This window comes from Nilaparvata lugens, unplaced genomic scaffold (genome assembly GCF_014356525.2).
Source record: "Nilaparvata lugens isolate BPH unplaced genomic scaffold, ASM1435652v1 scaffold7915, whole genome shotgun sequence".
Classification (NCBI taxonomy): Eukaryota; Metazoa; Arthropoda; class Insecta; order Hemiptera; family Delphacidae; genus Nilaparvata; species Nilaparvata lugens.
In genome coordinates this window covers 1-5,604 of record NW_024093662.1, presented here as the reverse complement: position 1 = coordinate 5,604, position 5,604 = coordinate 1, and the positions used below count along the sequence as shown (strand labels likewise).

The 5,604-nt window shown below is 30.7% G+C and overlaps 1 long non-coding RNA gene across 1 annotated transcript; it reads left to right on the top strand.

Moving 5' to 3' along the window:
- The first annotated feature begins 3,009 nt into the window (after window positions 1–3,009).
- Window positions 3,010–5,405, top strand: LOC120349026. Its single transcript, XR_005570271.1, has 3 exons — window positions 3,010–3,128; window positions 4,525–4,629; window positions 5,294–5,405. It is a non-coding gene; the product is annotated as an uncharacterized LOC120349026 (long non-coding RNA).
- The last annotated feature ends 199 nt before the right edge of the window (window positions 5,406–5,604 follow it).

Sequence of the window (5,604 nt, the reverse complement as noted above, 5' to 3'; positions counted from 1 at the left end):
AATGAAGTTGGTAACAGTGACTGGGCTGCTAAAGTGAGCAGAGGTGCAACGAAGCACAACGAGCAAATTATTAATAGATATTATAACCAAGGACAACATTTTTATTCAATTTGACAATAGATTAAGGTTTTTATCAATAATAAAATTACACAGAAAAACATTTGATGGATTTCAGGCAATTTTACCCATAATTACCACTTTTCATATTCAATGGTAACTGTAGGAAAAACTTAATGTGAAATACGTGCGCAAAGTTCCTCTGCTGCACTCAAGAAACCATTCCGCCCGAGCCGTCTTTGGTGCAGCAAACTGTCACTTTGCACACTAGTTGTACAAATAACTATTTTAGATTTATGAGTAAAATTTAATAGTTACTGTAGGTAGACTACATACTTAGTTTTATAAAAAAAAAACAGTTGTATGCCAATATTTTAACCATTTTTTATTGGCCTACTAAATTTTGTAAACCTAGACCAAAAGTTTGAAATCACAATGAAATTAATCAGAAATATCCTTGACATATGGGTTGTAAACATGCATAAATTAATTGAAGATTTAATTTTAAAATGAACAAGTTTAAGCTAAATTTCGTCACCATGGAATGACGATATTGGAAAATGTTATATTTATGAGCTGAACTCCAGACACCCGTTTTCAATTTCTTGGATCACCGAGTTAATTTCTGAGAACTTGTTAAAAGCAAAGCAATCACTTTGATGTTAGCCTACATAGACTATTTTTTGAGTGCCATAGCAACAGACTTTCATTGTTTGCAGGTTAAATTGGGTTATGTTTGACAAAAATATATTTTTTATTATATTAAGTTTGATTGAATTTCTCAACACAAGCAGTTCTGTGACAAAAACAATACATAGATATTTGTACAGGAATCAAAGTAATTGTAATTTATTTGGAAGTTGAGTAGTAGGCTACATGTACAATACTTAAAACCAAGCTTATTGTATTATATTATTTTTAATATTTTAAATTAGAGCCCTCTAATTTAACAAATATATACCTAACCCTAACCTCAAATGTAAACATATGTTCAACACACAATATTTGTTTCCAAGTTTAGACAATAAATCACCAATCTCATTTTTTAAATGAAAATAATAAACTTACCAAGTCAAAGTAGAATGGGTAGACACTTCTAAAAGAGTTCACAGCTTTCATCGACGTGATGAGAATTCAAACATGAAATGGCATCGATCAGTCAATTTGTCATTGTTGTCTAGAGTTGCTAGATCCGTTTTTGTGTAAGGATTACTGTAGCCCTGTGAGTGGTGGAATTGGAAGCTCGTTTTCAACGTGTTTTCAACGATAGAGCAAACGTTGAAAACAATGTTGCATTTAAAACGTTGAAAAATTCAACCACTAATGGTTATTCGACCTCAACAACCAAATTTCAACGTTGGAAACACGTAGGTGTGCTACCTGGGGAATCTCATGGATTTATCTCTTACCGAACTTGAAATGTTCTATCCCAAAAATATAAACTTCAGGCGCTCATATCTCAAAAAGTAATGATTGGAAAAAATGTTTTCCTGAGTAACCTTTTCCATTTTGATAGCTTCATGATATACAAATCGAAAACTTTGAAAAATATCACCAGTAGAAAGTTTATTTTCAGCCTTTACACAGCCTTAAGCAAGCAATTTCTGTACATCTGTTTATATTTTTTTGGTTATTTATGTTCAACAGATCTTGAAAACGGCTTTAACGATTTTCACGAAATTTTAAACATAGGTTTATGATATAAAAATTAGATTGAACTAGTTCTCATTCCTGGGAAAACTCGCTGAAGGGCATGAAAAGGATAATTCATCCTTGGAAAAACAGATGATAATTTTGTCGTTTTTCAATAACAGAAGATGCATGTGCCTGTGTGGGAGATCAGCTGTATAATCAATTAGCTTATCATATCTCACAAGAAATCTAGAAATTGTAATTGAGTCTATCAAAATAATCTAATTTGTTGACATAATATGGTATATCATAATATTCAAAGTTAATCATTATTTTACAGTTCTAAGTGATTAGTGAGTGTTATTTTGTTTGTCAATTTGGTTTGTGAACAATCTAAATTATTGGAACTTTTATGTTCAAAATATTTGGACTGAAAATTCGACCTAAATTCAAGTGTATGAGACATGACCTACTTTCTGGAATATTTATAGTTCATAAATCAAAATTCGGGGAAGAAACAGTTTTCGGCTGTGCCTGTTAGTCCTTCCCCAATCATTTTAAAGAACTGAGTTATGTTTATAATTAAATAACGAGCAAAGCTCGGTGCCCTGTTATTGATGAATGAATGGGAAAACTGTTACCTATGCTTGTGCATTACAGTGCTGTGTAAAACCACAAAGTAAAATAAATGTTAGTTGTTTCTTTCTCTGTGGAAAGTCCGAGATGGATTTGTGACTTCAACCTGCAACATCTGATTTGTTGCTCTGTGCCCTCCTACATTCTTGATATTTTGTATTAGTTCATTTAAAAAAAATCAGTTTTATTTTTTTTTCAAGGTTGAATATTATTTCTATAGAAGAGTGCAATATTTAAACTATTTCTGTTAATTTAAATTACTTTGAATTATAAACTAATATTATTTACTTCCAAATAGGTTGCCTCTGTTCTATTATATCAGCTATACATTTGCCACCTTGTCAAAAAGTAGCTTGTATCAGAACTATTTATAAAAGTTTTTCCAATCACCGAATTAATCAAAATTATACCTTTATAATATCACAAGAATTATTATAAAATAATCATGATCTATTGATTTGAATTGATTCATTTCAAGTGATTCCATGGTACCGTATGTTTTTAAAATATAAGAACAAGAAGTAGAGCAATTCTTGGATTTGTGTTTTGAAATTAGCGGTAAACTTAATTTCTACAAAGATGGCGGTCTCGGTGCAATCAAGTTGGTCTTGGTGCCATGTAAAATGCATGTTTAGATTGGAAGATACCTTTCTATATATAGGTATTTTGTTTTGTGGTGTCCAAGTTATTTTGCAAATCTTGGCTCCTGGCTGGTCGTGCAATCTAATATTATTATAGTTTGATAGTTTATTTTATTTTAGCACAATATTCATTGGATAAAAAATACTAGAATAGAGTCAGAAGTCAGTAGCCTACTGAAAATTGCATTGAATACTAATAGACTAACATAACCTAGAACTCAGTTGGACCTATTCAAAAATAGGCCTACATTACAATTAATATTAATTTAGGATTATAATAATTTATATTCTTTAGTCTTCACACACAGACCTCAGGTCCATGTGAAGATCATTCCTGAATTAAAGCACTGTCGGTTCACGACTCTTTCCTGATAAGTTATGAATCTCAATCATGATAATTACTGGGTTGTGTATTTTTTGAGAACCACTTTCTATTTGATTTAATTTTGATTTTTTGGTGTTTTTTATTGTACAAAATATTATTCTTATGTATGTTTCTTGTAAGAGTATGTAGAACTGACAGCAGATTGTATATCATATTGTTTTGTTTTCTATGAGGAATAAAGATTTTTTGAATTGAATTTGAATTCTAACTAATATTGAATTAATTAAATTATTGTTGCATTACAACATAATTCATATTCCATTAATTCATTAGAGCATGTAAATGTCAATAGATTTATAAAAGCATGTTTAATTCATTCAAACATTGCCCAGCTTTATGCTGGATATATTTCGTCAGTAAAAAAAATAATGAACACATAAATACACAAAATTCAACAAGATGGCTTTGGAAAATGTAATGATCCACACAATATGAACTGGTCATTTCAACATCACCAATACCACACTAATAATTTTGTACCTAACTCAAGATTATACTCCATATGGGTAAAACAAGTTTGGACTTGGACTAAATAGCTTGTTTATAAGCTGACCAAAGTTTTAATCTTATCATTTAAACCAATTTACTGAATAGCTAATAATAGGTACAATTTGACAAATCTGTATTGACAGTCTTGACAAATTGAATACCGGTATACTAAGCAGTCAAGTGAGCTTGTGTGAAACATAATTTGCAGAACATGGATATTTGTCCATATCTAGACTGGTTGTTTTTATTCAGTGTAGAAGTGTCTCAAAACATATTCTCGGAAATTGATGCAGTAGGTCAGGCTATATTGTTCAAATGACAGATAAATTATAAATATATAGTTCTTTATATTATTTAATATAAATTATTATTTGAGCTTTACAATCGTTTGTATTTCCAAATGATATGTCTCAAAACATAATCTTGAAAATTGATGCAGTAGGTCAGGCTATATTGTTCAAATGACAGATACATCATATAAATTTAATAGTTTCATTATAATATTCAATATAATTTATTATTCAAGCTTTACAATCGTTTGTATTTCTAATAATTACATTCAACAATCTTCAATGTTCTGATAGTCACAGTCTGTGTTCACTATTCACGGTGTTCTCTGATTGGAGGTTACTGATAAATATAATAATTATTTACTTTTTTGAGTATACTTTGAATGGATTTCAGATCAAGGAAGAAATTGAAGCATTCCTGAATGCTCCAATGGATGTTGGCAGAAGCGCCCATGAATTATCCTTGAAGGATGAATTAGACTATGAGAATCAGTCAAAAGTAAGTCAATGAAGCAATATTGTGTCATATAATTTTACATAATCTTTTGATACTGACAATTTCGTTTTCATTTCACCTTAATATGGAGAAAATTTACCATATCCTTTTTCATAGTGTAAATTTCAATTCAGATAGACTTGTTCATCCCAATTATGGTACATAATTACCAGTTGCACTGTAGAGAAAAAGTATGAATAAAATATATTTTATGGGGATTTTAACTTCTAAATTCCAAGGTGATATTTTGTTTGTCCAAGTCTATTATTGTTGATAATTATTGTTAAGGCTGGATGAGAGTGTATGAATTGTACAGTAAGAGAAACTAAAAGCATCACATGGCTAAGATAGCTTCACAAAAAAGAACTACTGGTATGTGGTCAATTAGCTTCAGTAAACAGTGAAATTTGGAACATAAAAAACAACCAATACCATGGTACATTCTCTTAAGCTATCCTTTCTTTATCCGTCAAGTCGATCCCGGCTGCCTGTAAACAGTTTCCAGATCATGCCAGAGTCCCTGAAATTTGTTAATTATCTCATGACCAATAAATTAATCCCATCACTAAAATTGATTCCCATTCAGTTATCCATTGTGTAAGTTTTCAATAATTGTTGAAGCCACTTTGAAAAGTTTTTGGAACTGGTACCATTTAATTAATTGCAGTTGTCCACATGGACCAGAGAACAGACAGCCAATCACCAGTTTCAGAGCACAATTCATTGAGTGGAGAATCAGATTCCAGGTTGACTAAGGCCATTGATAAAGAAGTGTGTGGTAAGTATAGTGATAACATGTTGATGTGTTGTATGTAATTCATAATTCAACTTGTATTTGCATTCTTTCCTTAAATTTGCATTAGCTGTGTGTTTCAAGTAGCCTTCAACTGCACCAATCACAGGAAATGTCTCATATTTATTACTTATACTTAGATTACTTTCAATTACCTATGCTTTCCTCATATTTTCTTATGTATT